This window comes from Gopherus flavomarginatus, chromosome 1, assembly GCF_025201925.1.
Source record: "Gopherus flavomarginatus isolate rGopFla2 chromosome 1, rGopFla2.mat.asm, whole genome shotgun sequence".
Classification (NCBI taxonomy): Eukaryota; Metazoa; Chordata; order Testudines; family Testudinidae; genus Gopherus; species Gopherus flavomarginatus.
Window position 1 is genome coordinate 5282305 of NC_066617.1, and position 19049 is coordinate 5301353.

Genomic DNA, 19049 nt, shown 5'->3' on the forward strand with positions numbered 1-19049 from the left:
TTGGATCCTAGCTAGGATACCCTGAATTCCACCCACACAGCCCCAAGCCCAAACTCCAACTGCTTCCCTCCTGCCACTCCCTTCCTTTGTCCCCTTCCCGGGCAAAGGTGTTGACCTTTCCCCTCCCTTACCTAGCTCAGGTTACAGGCCCTGGCATCGTCCATCCCCTACAGTCCTCCCCTGCTCTCCCACTCCCCACACAGACAGTCCCTACTGCATCACAGGGGTGTTTGGGTTACAGTACTGTGGTAGCACCTAGGAGCCCCACACAACATGGACCAGGACCCCATTGCGTCTGGCCCCAAAGAGTCTACAGTCTGCGACAAGAAACAACAGGAGGAAACCAGCAGACAGATGGGGGAGCACAGGCAGACAATACTGGTCAGCAAAATGGACAATGGTCTTAGCCCACCAGCTACCCAGCCACTGTCAAGTGTTTTGTAAGCATCATCACAGAGGGGAGTTTAGCTGCTGATAGTTTCTACTCAGAGGGGACGGTGCAACCAGCCTTGTGTCTAAGCAAACCTACCTCCCAGCTTTGCTGCCTTCTAACATCCACGCAGCAAATAGGTTTGGAGTTTCTTCTAACAGCCTTTGTATTTGCATAGCTGAGTGTCTACAGTGTGTCTATATCATTATTCCCATCTTTGCTTTCCACATGGACTCTTCATGGCACACAGAGCTCCTGGTATAGGAGGGAACAGCACAAGGGAGATGGGGGCATCCAGCGACCCTGTGTCATAAACAGATAGTTAAGGGTTAATGTCTTTTTTACTTGTAAAGGGTTACAAGCAGTGAACCTGGACCACCTGACCAGAGGACCAATCAAAAAACAAAATACTTTCAAATCTCGGTGGAGGGAAGTCTTTGTTTTGTGTTGTTTGTTTTGTCCGTTGTTCTCTCTGGGTTCTGAGAGTAACCAGATGTACCTACAGGCTCTCTAATTTTTTATTCAAATAGTAAGTACCAGTAGAAGGCGGTTTAGTCTTTTTGATTGTTTTCTTTATTTGCAAATGTGTATTTTGCTGGAAGGATTTTAATTTGTATTTGTACTGGGGGGTAGGCTTCTCTCTAGTGTCTATAAGCTGAAAGACCCTGTAACCCTTACCATCTTAATTACAGAGACAACTTTTACTTTTTCTTTTCTTTTATTAAAACTTTTCTTTTTTAAGACCTGATTGATTTTTTTCCCCTTGTTGAGGCTCAAGGGAATTGAGTCTGTACTTACCAGGGAATTGGTGGGAGACAGGGAGAGAAAGAGGAGGGGGGAAGGTGCATTTCCCTTTGTTGTAAGATTCAAGGAGTTTGAATCACAGTGATCTTCCAGGGTAACCCAGGGACGGGAAGCCTGGGAGAGGCAACGGTGGGGGAAAGGGTTTACTTTCCTTGTGTTAAGATCCAGGGGATCTGGGTCTTGGGGTCCTCTGGGAAGATTTTGGGGGGACCAGAGTGTACCAGGCACTCCAAGTCCTGGTTGGTGGCAGCACTACAGGATCTAAGCTGGTAATTAAGCTTAGAGGAATTCATGCTGGTACCCCATCTTTTAAACTCTAAGGTTCAGAGTGGGGATTTATACCATGACACCCTGGCATGAAAGAAAAGGGAGTTGCCCCTTCCTCAACCACAGTCTAAGGACCTGATCCTGATCCTGCTGAAATCAGGGCAGCGGGTGGGGTTGCAACTTACGACAGTGGGAGAAGAAAGGCCCCTGTGTCAGACACACTCAGTCCATTGGCCGAGGGTCCCAGCTCAAGGAGGAGTCGAGCTCTCACTGCCAACGGGATGGAGGTCGGAGAGAGGGATTTATGGGAGGAGAGGGAGGACACAGCATGCAGAGAGGGGCAGCAGTAGAAACCCTCCTGCCTGCTCTCCTGTAGGAGCAGCATAGGCCGACCTTACATCCCGTTTTAACTGGGACAGTCCCTTTTTAAGCCCTCCCTGGCCCTCCTGACTCATTTGACAAAAGTGGCCATTTATCCCATTTTCTCTTGCTAACTGATCAAGTTGGCAAGAGCAAATGGGACAAATGCCCAGTTTTGTTAAAAAGTGGGGTGTGGTACGGAGGAACGTGCTGGGGGAGAGGGGGGACAGGTGGAGATGCCAGCCCCGTGCAGGGGGGAGGCTGGACTGGGGGCGCGGGAGGAGGAATGGTTCCAGCGTGTGTGGGGCAGGCAGGGTTCCAGTGACCAGCGACAGCCTCAAGCGGGGGGTCAGCAGGGTTTGAGTGACCAGTGACAGTTTGTGGGGGGCGCTTTGGGAGGCCGGCTGGGGCCTGACACATGGAGGCGTAGGGGGCGGGGGACGGCACTTGTGCTGCTGGAGATATGAGAGCTGGAGGCTCGTGGGACTGGATAACAGTCACGTGATTTCTTGTTTCCCTAAAGCTGGGCTGCCCCTATCTTTATCTCAGGCTCTGCAGCCATAAGCAGCCCAGGCATTGGTACAGCCAGCCGGGCATGCTGCACTGGTACTTCTGTACCCAGGAATAACAGCAAAGACATAAGCTTCCCCCACCTGACCCAGAGCTTGGGGCTGTTTTTCTGTGGGAGGGGTGATTCTATAGGCCTTTCAGCTGCACTTTGTGACAAAGAGCTATTGGCTTTCTTGGGGGTCAACTTCACAGTCCCAAAGCCTCTCCACGCTGGGTAGGGTCATAGTGATCGCTTAAAGCCTTCACAGATCTTAGCCCCTGAGCCTCGGACCCTCGGTGACGGGTACCAGTCGCTGAGCTCTCACTCTGGGAATAGCCCCAAAGGGCTTTCCCTGAGCTGGACTGCAGAAGGGGGACTGCTAGGGATGGGCCATAGGAAGGAGGCTGGGAGATGGGATTTGGGCTGCAGCTCATTTCCTGACAGACTTATCACACTGAACTGCAAGACAGCAAATTCTCGGCCAGGCTGAGCTTTCGCCTCCCTAGCAAACTCCTGCCTGAATTATTCTAAGCAGGACAATGCTATTGCCAGGTTGGAAGAGAAGGTTAGATGGGGCTGCAGTGGAGATGGGAGCTGGGGCAGAGAATCCTACTAAAGGCAAATCTCGGACAGTTTCTTTGAGTGTGAAGATGGAAATATCCCATATTACCCATCATGTACTGCCCCACATACCCACCAAGGGGTATAACCCTTCATCTCTCTCCTGCACCACCCACCTCTCCCTTATGATGGGATTTGTGCCTTTAAGGAGCCTTTTGTGCATCTCCAGCAAGGGGCTCTCAGCTGGGAGCTGGTCAGGGCCCGTTAACGCTCACACGCCCAGGCCTCAGGCACTGACACTCCCCAACAAAAAGCAACCGTGGCTTTGCACCCCTTTTAAATAAATTGCTCTAGGTGTGGCCCTAGGGTGCTGGCTGTTCACCCCTCACCCCTCAATGATGGAAGAGTCCCGTCCCATCCCACACACACAGAGATCGAGGCAGAGAAGGCAACTGGCTTGGGCTCCCACCTCAGTCATCTGGGAAAACTAAACCCATCCCTGGGCATCTCTAAGAGGTATTTCCCCATTCGCAAGCACTGAGTCTGTGTTAACAAAAGAAAACCCTTTTCCAATTCCAAGATACCTTTTCTGAGGTGGGGCAACCACATCTGCACGCAGTATTCAAGGTGTGGGCATAACATGGATTTATATAGAGGCAATGTGATATTTTCTGTCTTGTTATCTATCCCTTTCTTAATGATTCCCAACATTCTGTTCGCATTTTTCACTGCCACTACAGATCTCTTTCTTGAGTGGTAACAGTTAATTTAGACCCCATCATTTTATATGCATAGTTGGGATTATGTTTTCCAATGTGCACTACTTTGCATTTATCAATATTGAATTTCATCTGCCATTTTGTTGTCTAGTCACCCAGTTCTGAGAGATCCTTTTGTAGCTCTTTGCAATCTGCCTGGGACTTAACTATCTTGAGTAGTTTTGTATCTGTGATGTTATTGACACAAACCAGGACCGTATAGATCCTTTTTGCAACCAAGGTCCTGTACTGACACCAAATCTTGTATAAAGGGGGTCAAATAAAGTGTCTAAGACAAGGTTATGGTTTGCTGGTTATGATTATGCTAACTGTATGCATGTATCATTATTGTATCTAAAGTTATAAGTATTGGCTTTATACTGTCTGTATTTCAAACTTGTGCCCTGCTTCTGGGTGACACCCCAAACAATATGGAGTCAGCACGGCCTGGCCTGCTTGATGGCCCATTAAGGACCATCAGCTTTGCAACTGACCCATTGAGAGAAGTCAGATACACCATGTCATTCAGCAAGGCATGTAGGGACATGCCTACGGACAGAACTCTAAGATTTGTCCATGCCACATGCTGGATAGCTTGTCTTTGGAACAAAGAAAGCAAGAGATTATAAATGGCTGCTGCATCTCCTCCATCTTGTCTTCAATCCTGCTTCTTGTCTCTGGAGGAACTGTGCTACAAATTGAAGCTCTGAACAAAAGACTGAATGACCCAGCCCAGCTGTGGATGTACTCCAAAGACTTGATTTGAACCTGCAGTTTATTCCATCACTGCTATAAGCCTGAATCAAGAACTTTGCCAGTACTGGATGGAATTGATTCCATTTAACCAATTTTAGCTCTCATCTCTATCTTTTTCCTTTTATGAATAAACCTTTAGATTTTAGATTCTAAAGGATTGGCAACAGTGTGATTTGTGAGTAAGATCTGATTTCTATATATTGACCTGGGTCTGGGGCTTGGTCCTTTGCGATCAAGAGAACCTTTTTTCTTTTACTGGGGCATTGGTTTTCATAACCATTCATCCCCATAACGAGTGGCACTGGTGGTGATACTGGGGAACTGGAGTCTCTGAGGGAATTGCTTGTCTGATTTATGATTAGCCAGTGGGGTAAAACCAAAGTCATCTCTGTTTGGCTGGTTTGGTTTGCCTTGGTGTGCAAAGGAACCCCAGCCTGCGGCTGTAGCTGCCCTGCTTTAAGCAATTTGTCCTGAATTGATACTCTCAGAAGCGACACACCAAAGCCAGCATCGTTACAGTATCATCTGGAAATTTTGCCACCTCACTGGTTACCCCTTTTTACAGATCATTTATGAATTTGTTAAATAGGACTGGGCCCAGTAAAGACCCTTGGGGGACACCACTATTTACCTCTCTCCATTCTGAAAACAGACCATTTATTCCTACCCTTTGTTTCCTGTCTTTTAATCAGTTACCACTTTGTGAAAGAACCTTCTCTCTTATTCCATGACTGCTTACTTTGCTTAAGAGCCTTTGGTAAGGGACCTTGTCAAAGGCTTTCTGAAAATCTAAATACACCATATCCACTGGATCCCCCTTGTCCACATGCATGTCCAACATGATTTCCTTTTACAAAAACATGTTGACTATTCCCCAACAAAATACGTTCATCTATATGTCTGACAATTTTGTTCTTTACTATAGTTTCAACCAGTTTACCCCGTACAGAAGTCAGGCATCACTTCTGGAGCCCTTTTTAAAAATTGGCATCATATTAGCTATCCTCCAGTCATTAGGTACAGAAGCTAATTTAAATGGTAGGTTACAGACAGGAATTAGTAGCCCTGCAATTTCACATTTGCGTTCCTTCAGAACTCTTGGGTGATCCCATTTGGTCCTGGTGACTTATTACTGTTTAGCTGATCAATTTGTTCCAAAATCTCCTCTAATGACACCTCAATCTGGGACAGTTCCTCAGATTTGTCACCTAAAAAGAATGGCTCAGGTTTGCGAATCTCCCTCACATCCTCAACAATGAAGACCAATGCAAAGAATTCATTTAATTTCTCCACAACGGCCTTATCATCCTTGAGTGCTCCTTTAGCATCTCGATCGTCCAGTGGCCCCATTGATTGGTTAGCAGGCTCCCTGCATCTGATGTACTTAAAAAAAATTGCTATTACTTCTTGAGTCTTTGGCTAGCTGTTCTTCAAAGTCTGTTTTGGCCTTCACAATTATATTTTTATACTTCATTTGTGAGAGTTTATGCTACTTTCTATTCTCTTCATTAGGATTTAACTTCCACTTTTTAAAGGATGCCTTTTTGCCTCTCACTGCTTCTTTTACTTTGTTGTTTAGCCACAGGGGCTCTTTTTTGGTTATCGTTTTTTAATTTGGGGTATACATTTAAGTTGAGCCTCTATTATGGCGTCTTTAAAAAGTTTCCATGCAGCTTGCAGGGAATTTACTTTTGGCACCATACCCTTTAATTTCTGTTTCACTAACCTCCTCATTTTTGTGTAGTTCCCCTTTCTGAAATTACATGCTATAGTGTTGGGCTGCTGTGGAGTTTTCTTCACCACAAGGGTGTTAAATTTAATATTATGGTCACTATTACCAAGCGGCCCAGCTATATTAATCTCTTAGAGCTGATTCTGTGCTCCTCTTGAGACTAAATCAACAATTGCCTCTCCTCTTGTGAGTTCCAGGACCAGCTGCTCCAAGAAAAAGTCATTTAAGGTGTCAAGAAACTTTCTCTCAGCACCCCTTCCTGAGGTGACGTGTACCCAGTCAATATGGGGATAGTTGAAATCCTCCATTATTATTATTGAGCTTTTATTTTAATAGCCTCTCTAATCTTCCTGAACATTTCACAGTCACTATCATCATCCCAGTCAATTGGTCTGTAATATAGCCCTACTGCTATATTATTGTTATACAAGCATGGAATTACTATCCATAGAGATTCTGTCGTACAGTTTGATTCATTTACAATTTTTACTGAATTTGATTCTTTCACATATAATGCCACTCCCCCACCAGCACGACCCTTTCTGTCCTTCCGATATGTTTTGTACCCTGGTATTACTGTGTCCCATTGATTGGCAAACTGAAGCCATGAATACTCAGAGCATGAGGTTAGATCCCTGATCATCTGGGCCAACAGCCATTGTTAAATCTGTCCTCCATGAACTTATCTAGGTTGTTTTTTTGAACCCTGTTATAGCTTTGGCCTTCACAACATCCCCTGGCAATGAGTTCCACAGGTTGACCATGCGTTGTGTGAAGAAGTCCAATAATAGTAAAGATACCATAAAGGAAACATGCATGGAATCCAACACTGAACAGGGCTATTTTAAATAACAAGCACCTGTGTTAGGATGTGCTGTTAAACACTCTAAATTGCTAATTGTGTTGTATGGAACTTGTTTCCATGAGCTGACACATTGCCAATTTACAAGCATCTTTAATACATATTTCGGGCAATACTATTTAGATAATTGTTCATCACTGATTAAATCAAGCAATTTACCTGGATCAACATTCCTTAACAAATTGATTATGCCAATTGGCACATAGCTACCGCAGGCTGCACAGATAATCTTCTTACCTTTGTGGCGTTCTTGTATTTCATTATTATTTTCTGTAATCAATTCATTAGTTTTTACTGGTGTCTGGTTAAACAATTTAGCAGTTTCACACATAATAACTACAGAACATCTTTGGTAAAATCGGTAGGCGTGCGACATGTGTAAGGAAAGAGGCCTATTGAAAAGGTGAAATATTTGGTTGCCCAGAATATGGCAAATAAATTTCCTTTGCACAGGGAAAGTTAAGTTCTACAAAGCCAAAGCAACAGGCCTTTGTTTAACACGCACCTCCTGAGCTAAAAGCACTGATGTTGCTCCACGGGCAGCCGCCTGCAAGTGGAAGGGTGTGAGGGGTCACGTGTAGCTGACCTGTCCACCGCCTGTTTGAGAGTAATCACTGCCTGTGTGTGCTCCTCTGTCCAATGCCAAGGAACAGCTTTCCTTAGAACATGGTACAAGGGAGCGGTCACAGAAGCGTAGGCGAGCATGAAAGATCTGGAATATCTGATAAGGCAAAAAACAACCGCAATATGGATACAGCTGGTAGGTAATGGTAAACAATCAACTCTACCTTCAGCTGGGCTGACATGCGTACAGCTTTGGACGGAGTAGCCCCAAAGAAGGAAGCTGTTTGCATTGTCCCCAGAGCCAGCCTCACGGGTGGGTGACAGCCCAGGGTACCATTTCAGAGGGGGGCGCTGTGGTCAGGGGTGTCCAACTGTCTCAGTACCCAGAGCTTGCATAGAGCAGTGACCTCCAGATGCAGAGGGAGCCACAGTGGGAGCCAACCGGACAGAGATGACACCTCTTTCCCCACGGTCACTGCTGCTCTAAAGCTGGGCCCAACCTGCCCCGCCACCCACCCACACACACTCTGGGGCCCACCTGTCCCCCAACATCCCAGGACCTGCCTGACCCCCCCCAGCACCCAGGAGCCCGCCTGACCCCCCAGCAGCCCAGGGTCCTCATGTCTCCATGCACATGGCAGAAGCGAATGGGTCCATCCCTGGCAGGGGGCCCAGGAAGCCAAGGAGATCAGGAGCCTGCCCACTCTTGACAGGGAGAAGCAGTTGAAGATCGTGATCGTGGGGGATGGAGGCTGCAGGAAAAGGTCTCTGCTCATGGTGTACACAAGGGGAACCCTCCCGGAGGTGAGTTCTGGGGCCTCCCACTGCCCCTCAATCCAGCCCTCCCTGAGACAGCCCCTGCCAATCAGCCCCTCACAGCCTGCTGAGCAACCCATAGCATAACAGCCTTTCCACCCAGTGAGGAGGCAGCCCGCTCGCAGTCTCCAGGACTCAACCCCCCATTCCCTGCATCCCACAGCAACAAAGGCTGCCAAAATACAAGTTCGCCCATGGTGCCATTTTCCCCAAGGCCGGCCCTGATTATCTCTATCCATGCCAGAAGTGTTTGGAGAGAGCAGAGGGGCCAAGATTCCTGACAAAAAGTTTCTAGAGATGCAGACTGATCGGAGGAGAAAAGAAAAGAAAAGATAGAAAGAAAAGTGTTAGTTTCAAGTGGGAGAAAAGCTGCACCAGGATCTTATCAGCATGTTTGGCAGCCTGGGACCTGCCCTGATAGAGATGTGCACTCCAGAGAAGTTATTCTTGTCAAATCTGCTTTTAACAACTTCCATCTGTGCAGTCTTTAAAATTGCCTTAACAAAACGACATAGCCACACCCTGTAAAGTTACTGTTTCCCTTGAATACACTGTTTGCCTCTTGTGTTGAGCCAAGAGAATAACAAGCTTTTACAGTCTATTTTTTACATTGTAGAAACAATTTCCCAGGTACTGCGTAGAACTCCAGAAATATTGTATGAATGTAAATAGAATCACTGGGTTAACATGTTCCTCATTGAGAACTAGCTTGCCTGGTACTAGGGCAAAAACCATCAATATTATTTAACCTTTTATTACAAATACAAAAAGAGGAAGGAAAAGAGGGGGAAAGTTATATATATATATATATATATATATATATATATATATATATATATATATATATATATATATATATATATATATATCTCACATTCCCACTACATATTATTCACACCAAACATATATCCATATGCATTAAACACATCATAGTAATACAATAGTACTTATATAGCCTCAATTGGCCTATGCTTTTTATATAACCCTGCTCACTCATGCTAAGTATCCCATAACCCCTCGCATTCCCTAAAGTATGTCAAGTATGTTAGTGTAACCCTTCTGCCCCTCTGAGTTGGCAGCAACAAGGGCCGGATTCAGTATCCAGGGGTTCCATTTTAATAACACAATGCAAAACCGGCTCGAGCCCCCACCCAGTAACCTGGGACAATTACATACCACCCCCCGGGTGTGTCTAAGAGGCAATACTTCCACTCTCGCAAGCATGGAGTCTGACTGTAGCAAAAGCCTTTTAATAAAGGAGCAGCAAAGAATCCTGTGACATCTTATAGACTAACAACGTTTTGGAGCATGAGCTTTCATGGGTGAATACCCACTTCGTCGGATGCATGAAGTGGGTGTTCACCCACAAAAGCTCATGCTCCAATATGTCTGTTAGTCTGTAAGGTGCCACAGGACTCTTTGCTGCTTTTACAGATCCAGACTAACACGGCTCCCCTCTGATACTTAATAAAGGAGGGAAACAATGCGGCATTACGTTGGGAAAACACCGCAAACAGGATTATAACACAAACAATGAGCAAAAGACCCACCTCCAAGTATGTTTGGCAGTGTCCTTTTCCCTCAGGCTCTTAAGTCCAATCACCCCAAAGTCCAACAACCCAAAAGTCTCTGTCCCTGGTCAGTGCCGCCCCAGAGTTCAAAAGTTCATCTGCAGAGTTTTACCCCCCCAGCCTGGGTGGAATTGAGGGGGGCAAAGGGGGTGTTAAGGGGCACCTTACGTGGGCCGACTGCCCTGCCTCTCCATGGAGGTCTGTTGCAGCCTTCACTACTGACGGCTCTGCTCCACTAGCCGCTCCATTCCTCCAGCCCTCCTCACAAACTGCTTTTCTCTGCTCCACTCACTGTTCTGTGGGCCACTCCAACTGTCCCACAAGCTGCTCTGCTCCACCAGCCATCCCCACAAACTGCTCAGCCCTGCTGCACTCACCACTCCAACCGTCCTGCAAACTGCTCTGCTCTGCCAGCCACTGAACAATAGATCTTCAGGCTCCCCCACTAGCTAACACAGCACTCAGTGATCTCAGCTCAGCAAGCTTAGCTCTTTTAGTGATTTCAGCTTGTAGTAGAGAGGCGCCGGAGCTTCACCCTCCTTGCGGGCGGAGGGGAGCCACACTGGCCTACTGTGCTCCGTCGACTAGGGGCCCGTCCCTGGCTGCGGGGCGGAGTGAATCCACAACAGTTAGCAAGTGGCCCAGGCCCTTGGGCAGGGTGGGGCACCACACACAGTCTACGCTCAGGCCTTTCAGCAGGGCTGAGCACAGGGGAACAGCATTTAGGTACGCCCAGGCCATTGGGCAGGGCAGGGCAACACACACAGTCTATGTTCATGCCTCGTCGGCGGGGCTGAGCGCAGGGGAACAGCATTTAGGTACGCCTAGGCCATTGGGCAGGGTGGGGCACCACACACAGTCTAGGCTCAGGCCTTGTCAATGGGGCTCAGCACAAGGGAACAGTATATAGCCGCCACAGTTCAGGGGAGGGGGAGTCTGCCACCCTTGAAGGGGGCAGGGGGAACGCAGGCCCTCCCACTCCACTGCGTTCCAGCCCGGGGCCCTAGTAGCGGTCAACACGGCTAGCGGTCAGTGGGGGATCCTGACCGAAACACACTGCCATCGGCTCAGGTGAGCCTGTAGCCTGACTGGGGTTGGCTGCCCCCGGGCCACTTCCAACCTCCCCCTCACTGGGTACCTTCCCTCTGCCAGCATAGTCCGGGGGGTCCCAGACCATGGGTTCCTCAGGGGGTCTGGCGTCGGGAGGTCCAGTCCACTCATCGGGGTATCGGTTGTCGAGAGGTCTGGCCCACTCCTCAGGGTACCGGGCGTCGGGAGGTCTGGCCCACTCCTCAGGGTACCGGGCGTCGGGAGGTCCGGTCCACTCCTCCGGGTACCGGGCGTCGGGAGGTCTGGTCCACTCCTCGGGGTACCGGGCATCGGGAGGTCTGGTCCACTCCTCAGGGTACCGGGCGTCGGGAGGTCCGGTCCACTCCTCCGGGTACCGGGCGTCGGGAGGTCTGGTCCACTCCTCGGGGTACCGGGCGTCGGGAGGTCTGGCCCACTCCTCGGGGTACCGGGCGTCGGGAGGTCCGGTCCACTCCTCGGGGTACCGGGCGTCAGGAGGTCCGGTCCACTCCTCGGGGTACCGGGCGTCAGGAGGTCCGGTCCACTCCTCCGGGTACCGGGCGTCGGGAGGTCCGGTCCACTCCTCGGGGTACCGGGCGTCGGGAGGTCCGGTCCACTCCTCCGGGTACCGGGCGTCGGGAGGTCTGGTCCACTCCTCGGGGTACTGGGCGTCGGGAGGTCTGGTCCACTCCTCGGGGTACTGGGCGTCGGGAGGTCCGGTCCACTCCTCAGGGTACTGGGCGTCGGGAGGTCCGGTCCACTCCTCAGGGTACCGGGCGTCAGGAGGTCTGTTCCACTCCTCGGGGTACTGGGCATCGGGAGGTCCGGTCCACTCCTCGGGGTACTGGGCGTCAGGAGGTCTGGTCCACTCCTCGGGGTACTGGGCATCGGGAGGTCCAGTCCACTCCTCGGGGTACTGGGCGTCAGGAGGTCTGGTCCACTCCTCGCGGTACCGGGCGTCGGGAGGTCTGGTCCACTCCTCGGGGTACCGGGCATCAGGAGGTCTGGTCCACTCCTCGCGGTACCAGGCGTCGGGAGGTCCGGTCCACTCCTCAGGGTACCGGGCGTCGGGAGGTCCGGTCCACTCCTCGGGGTACCGGGCATCGGGAGGTCCGGTCCACTCCTCGGGGTACCGGGCGTCGGGAGGTCCGGTCCACTCCTCGCGGTACCGGGCGTCGGGAGGTCCGGTCCACTCCTCAGGGTACCGGGCGTCGGGAGGTCCGGTCCACTCCTCGTGGTACCGGGCGTCGGGAGGTCCGGTCCACTCCTCAGGGTACCGGGCGTCGGGAGGTCCGGTCCACTCCTTGCAGTACCGGGCATCGGGAGGTCCGGTCCACTCCTTGCAGTACCGGGCGTCGGGAGGTCCGGTCCACTCCTTGCAGTACCGGGCGTCGGGAGGTCCAGTCCACTCCTCAGGGTACTGGGCGTCGGGAGGTCCGGTCCACTCCTTGCAGTACCGGGCATCGGGAGGTCTGGTCCACTCCTTGCAGTACCGGGCGTCGGGAGGTCCAGTCCACTCCTCAGGGTACCGGGCGTCGGGAGGTCCGGTCCACTCCTTGCAGTACCGGGCGTCGGGAGGTCCAGTCCACTCCTCAGGGTACTGGGCGTCGGGAGGTCCGGTCCACTCCTTGCCGTACCGGGCATCGGGAGGTCCGGTCCACTCCTTGCAGTACCGGGCGTCGGGAGGTCCAGTCCACTCCTCGGGGTACCGGGCGTCGGGAGGTCCAGACAGCTCCTCCACAGGCCAAGCGTTGGACCGCTCAGTCGGCTCCTCTGAGTACTGGCCCCAGGGGAGGTCAGGCCAGTACCCCTCCGGGTACCGGGCGCGGGGTAGGCTGGGCCCAGCAGGAGCTCGGGCCCTAGCGTCTGCCTTCTCTGGCAGCCTCCTCCTAACTGAGCGCTGGGGCCGGGTTTTTGTACTTCCGGTCCCGCCCCCTGACTTCCAGGGGGCGGGGACAGGCGGGACGGGCCTTGGACTTCCTGTCCCGCCCCTTGACTTCCGGGGGGCGGGGACAGGCGGTGGGGCCTCCGCCCATGGCCGCACCTTCTCTGGTCTATGTCCCTCAGGAGCGCGGGGGAGAGGGGCCCCCTCGCTACACAGCTCTTAGTAATTTCATCTTGTAGTAGGGGAGCCCCAGTGCTGGTGCACCATTGGTCCAAAGTGAATTCAGCTCAGCAGCCTCTAGCTGTGAGGGCTACACTTCGATTTCAGCAACCAATTATCCAGGGCCAACTCCAGGGTTTTTGCCGCCCCAAGCGGCAAAAAAAAAAGAAAAGAAAAAGAAGAAGAAGAAGCTGTGATGCGATCGGCGGCTGCTCCACAGTGCCATTTTCTTCTTTGGTGGCAGTTCGGTGGCAGGTCCCTCCCTCTGAGAGGGACCCGCCGCCAAATTGCCACCAAAGAGCCTGACATGCCACCTCTTCCCCCAGGCTGCCCCAAGCACCTGCTTGCTGAGCTGGTGCCTGGAGCCAGCCCTGCAATTATCAAGTGTAAACTCCTCATGCACCGTAACACCTTATCACAGATCACAGCCAGTCCCCGTGGGGACGCTGTCTGTCTTGCCACCTGCGTGAGCTTACCTTACCCTTACACCAAGCAGCAGAGCAATATGCAGGCTTCTCCCAGTCCCAAAAACCAGTCACTTACCCCAGATCAACTGACTTTAGCTCTCACACCAAAGACAATGCATGTAGGCCATCCTAGGATAAACTAGCTAAAGATCTAGTATACAAGAAAAGGAAGCAAGAGAGTTACTTACAAGGTTGAAGCAGGGGAAATATAGATACACACAAATGAGTTCCAATCTTAAGTTACAAAAAGTAATAAAACCTTCTATACTGAGCATGCTCTGTATGGCCTTTAGGGCTAACTCAGCCTAAGCACTGGGATCTTTTGCTTTTGCCTAGTAATCCTTGACCCCTAGTGATCAAGGACCATACAAATCCAGATCCTCCGAGTTAGGGGGTTTTATTCCCTTCTCCCTTCTGCTTTGAGTTGCAAACTCAGCTGATGGGAGGGATTCACTTGCAAGTCTCCTCTTCGTGGTGTTTGTCGGGAGAGTAAACAACCAAGTCTTTGCTTCCTTTTAATCATAGAATAGTAGAATATCAGGGTTGGAAGGGACCTCAGGAGGTATCTAGTCCAACCCCCTGCTCAAAGCAGGACCAACACCAACTAAATCATCCCAGCCAGGGCTTTGTCAAGCCAGGCCTTCAAAACCTCTAAGGATGGAGATTTCACCACCTCCCTAGGGAACCCATTCCAGGGCTTCACCACCCTCCTAGTGAAATAGTGTTTCCTAATATCCAACGTAGACTTCCCGCACTGCAACTTGAGACCATTGCTCCTTGTTCTGGCATCTGCCACCACTGAGAACAGCCGAGCTCCATCCTCTTTGGAACCCCCCTTCAGGTAGTTGAAGGCTGCTATCAAATCCCCCTCATTCTTCTCTTCTGCAGACTAAACAAGCCCAGTTCCTTCAGCCTCTCCTCAAAAGTCACGTGCCCCAGTCCCCTAATAATTTCTGTTGCTCTCCGCTGGACTCCCTCCAGTTTGTCCACATCCTTTCTGTAGTGTGGGGCCCAAAACTGGACGCAATACTCCAGGTGTGGCCTCACCAGTGTCTAATAGAGTGGAACGATCACTTCCCTCGGTCTGCTGGCAAGGATCCTATTAATGCAGCCCAAAATGCCATTAGCCTTCTTGGCGACGAGGGCAAACTGCTGACTCATATCCAGCTTCTCGTCCACTGTAATCCCCAGGTCCTTTTCTACAGAACTGCTGCTTAGCCAGTCAGTCCCCAGCCTGTAGCGGTGCAGGGGATTCCTCCGATTTCTTTTTTTGATACACTCCATCTATCTTTTACATCTTAGGCTGGCAGCAGACGGTGCAGTACGGCTGCTAGCCATTGTCATCGCCTGGGTGCTCAGCAGAAGATGGGAATTACCTGGCTGAGTCACTCTCATGTCTTCCCAGGCGCCCCGACCAACCTCACCAAGGTCGGCTAAAAGAGCACCCAGGAATATGATGACGATGGCTACCAGTCGTAATGCACCGTCTGCTGCCAAAAGGCAATGAGCTGCTGCTGTGTAGCAGTGCAGTCTCACAATTGCCAGCACCCAGGAGACATACGGTGATGGTGAGCTGAGCGGGCTCCATGCTTGCCGTGGTATGGCACCTGCTCAGGTAACCCAGGAAAAAAAGGCGCAAAAGATTGTCTGCTGTTGCTTTCATGGAAGGAGGGAGGGAAAGGGGGGCCTGACGATATGTACCCAGAACGACCCACAACACTGTTTTTGCCCCATCAGGCATTGGGATCTGAACCCAGAATTCCAATGGGCAGGGGAGACTGCGGGAACTGTGGGATACCTACCCACAGCTACGCAGAGTGCAATGCTCCAAAAGTCGATGCTAGCCTCGGTACCGTGGACACAGTCCGCCGACAATGCACTTAGAGAATTTTGTGTGGGAACATACACAATCAACTGTATAAAAACGATTTCTAAAAAACCAACTTCTATAAATTCGACCTAATTTCGTAGCATAGACACACCCTGAGAATGGGGAGGCGGAACTCTATCCTCAATAGTCAAATCATTCATAATGCTGATTTAGGCGTGATATAAGGCTGGATGTATCCCTTAAATCAACAGGAGCTTAGTTTCCAAGAAATGCTGATGGCCGCTTAATGAGCCCTGAGAAGCAGAGGAATGATAAGAGCCTGTAGACAAATGCCATAATTTAACTGCAATGCAAAGCAGGTAAATATTTGCTGTTGGCTGTGGTCTGGAGTTCAGCCAGTGATTCCTCACCTACCTCTCCTCCCCAGCTCATGCCAAGATCCCCACGTCTCCACTGACAATACAGAGCTGGAACCACCTGGGTGTTAGGGTTGTTAAAACAGGTATTATACGAATGTGCTGAGTGTTCAGACTTTATTCAATGCTTTGGAGTTAGTTGCCGCCTGCATTTATCTCACATACACCAGCTGCGTCCCATGTTGTATAGTAATATTCAGTAGATACGCTGGAGGGTAGGGATAGGGTCCAGAGTGACCTAGACAAATTAGAGGATTGGGCCAAAAATAAGCTGATGAGATTCAACAAAGACAAGTGCAGAGTCCTGCACTTAGGACAGAAGAATCCCATGCACTGCTACAGACTGGGGACTGACTGGCTAAGCAGCAGTTCTGTAGAAATGGGACTGGGGATTACAATGGACGAGAAGCTGGATATGAGTCAGCAGTTTGCCCTTGTTGCCAAGAAAGCTAATGGCATATTGGGCTGTATAAGTAGGGGCCTTGCCAGCAGATCGAGGGAAGTGATCGTTCCCCTCTATTCGACATTGGTGAGGCCACACCTGGAGTATTGCGTCCAGTTTTGGGCCCCACACTACAGGAAGGATGTGGACAGATTGGAGAGAGCCCAGCAGAGGGCAACAGAAATTATTAGGAGAGTGAGGCACATGCCTGCAGTCCAGTCCAGCAGCTATTCTGTTCAAGATCATTTCTGCTGAAAGAAAACAGTCCCCAAAAACCTGAGGTTTTTTATACCCTCCTAACTCTCTGTTTCAAACAAACTTCAAGTCTGTAGTTAGCAGGTTGATTTGATCACTACAACTCTTAATGAATAGCTACTTTTAGTATCAGAGGGGAGCCGTGTTAATCTGGATCTGTAAAAGCAGCAAAGAGTCCTGTGACATCGGATGCATCTGATGAAGTGGGTATTCACCCACGAAAGCTCATGCTCCAATACATCTGTTAGTCTATGTGGTGCCACAGGACTCCTTGCTGCTTTTATGGAATTTAGGCACTCCTCCCTAAACGCTCCCTTTTGTGATCTGGGGGGTGAAAATGAAGTTGCCTAACAACTGGGATGCTTTTGGCTATTTTTTTTTCTTTTAGTTAAAATATATTTTCCTCTTTCAATGAAAAAACAGAGCACTGTAGGGCCTTCTTACAGTATTAAACAGTAAATCACCATATGCGATAATCCTTAATGTTACTGTACCCTCTCCTGAGTGGGGGCACCTTGTAGATATCAATGAATATCTTGGGTTGTGTTTTTAAAAGTGTCTTTCACACTTCAAGTTTTGGTTTGTTTTGAAATAAAATGGATTCATCACAACCTTAGTAAACATCCTACAAATATCCAGAGCTTTTAAATGTTTGATTGTTCTTACATCAAATGCTTCTTTTTATAAACGCATGGTGGAGGTTTGCGAACCCTTGAAACATTTCAGTTTTGGGTTAGACCCTTCTTTAGGTTTGTAAATATATTAATTTAAACTGACTTTGACTTGCTAGAAAGACTGACCCATAGCATTCAACAAACTCCTGAGGTTATATTTAAACTGTCCAATAGCGTCTACAAACTCCTGAGGTTTTTTTTAATTTAATATTAATCAGAGCTCATCATCTCCACCCACCGATCAAACTTAATTACTGATCACGAATACGTTTTAACCCTGATGCAAACAAGGGTGGATAATCACATCTAGACCTAGGCCAACAGACTCGATGAAGGCAGTAGAGTCGGGGAGTGGGGAGTGGGAGTGTTGTTAAACCATCAGTTCAACAGGGTGAGTCAGTTCAATTGTACTCAAACACGTCTCAAACATCCCTGTTTTATGCACAATATATTGGTCTTTTTGCTTTATTTTAAACATGTTGTTTTTGGTTTTGTTTTCCCCCACAATTGTACTCCACACATTTCAGCTTTTTGCTGTAAACAGGTCTCTTTACACAGAGGCACAAGAGCTGGGATCTCACAAACTTTAAAAGTCATTCAGCCCTTGAAAACAAACCAAGATGCTCCATCAAAACTTTTATCTTATTTAAGGGCCACACAGACCTTCTAGCAGAAACACAGATAGTCACAAAGCCTTTTCCAATAGATATTTTTATTTACACCTACCGAGTTTTATATCACTTGATTGTTTCCTCCCCATTCTCTAACTTAATCCTTTTAGATTTCTTACAAATGGTCTTTTTCTTAAGCAGGGTCCTGTAACTTTTTGTGTGGACCAGACAGTCAATGTAACTCACTAAGCAGGTATTCTCCAGTTTGGTAATTTTCTTTAAAACACTGTCACGATCTCAAGTGCTTTGCAAAGCACAACCTATGGCAATAGCAATGTTTAATAAGCTTTCCAAACACAGGTCAATGCACAGGTCCTGTAGCTTGCAGCCCTCACAATCTTCGAAAAGCTTCTCCCTAAGGCAGTGATTAAGGACAGCAAAACAGCAATGGGTACAATCGCCCGCATGACTTTTTTACACTCAGAATGTGGCACTGGAAAACGCATAAGTAACATTTAAGTCCAACTTTTCTACACACAAGGTCATAGTTCATGACCACCTCAGGTGCTCTGGGATGATAAGCCCTGGTACTGGTCATATGATCTAGCAATTCAGGTGTGGATGAGTAATAACCTCAATGTAGGAATGAATCTCCATGTCTTATCTCCAAAGGTGATTTCGAAAATGCCATCTTCATTGATACTGGGAGCTCTGAGCAACGCCCACCCACTGGGGGTCTGACTCAAGGACTCCAATAGCCCCACACCAGACTGTACCCACTGGGGATCCTGCTCACCGACTTCAGGGGGAGCCAGCTGATTTACAATCCCTGGGGAACTGCCCGGAACTTTCCATGGGACAAGATGGACATGAGCAGTTGGGCCAGTCAGGGCCAAGGCACGATGGCTCCCCACAGCCACACTGACCTCAGCGCTGACCGGGGATGAGGGAGGGAACAGCTTTTATTTTATCAGTTATATGAGCCCTGACAAGCACTTTCTCCTGCTCACACCTCAGCAGATGGGTGTGTCGAGGCTCCTCTTATTTCTATTTGCCTTGCCATTAATGACTGTATCTGTCATCAGCACAGATTTGCATGTTCAGTATTGACACTTGGTTCCCTCCCCCCTTCCCTGGACTGGTCTATAAA

The 19049-nt window shown here is 49.4% G+C and overlaps 1 long non-coding RNA gene across 1 annotated transcript in view; it reads left to right on the forward strand.

Moving 5' to 3' along the window:
- Positions 1–229: 229 nt before the first annotated feature.
- The window catches only part of LOC127037957 (uncharacterized), a 46660-nt gene continuing 27840 nt past the window's right edge, over positions 230–19049 (forward strand). The window contains exon 1 of the long non-coding RNA XR_007770532.1: positions 230–570. This is a non-coding gene — a long non-coding RNA (uncharacterized LOC127037957). The remainder of the gene's footprint in view (positions 571–19049) is intronic.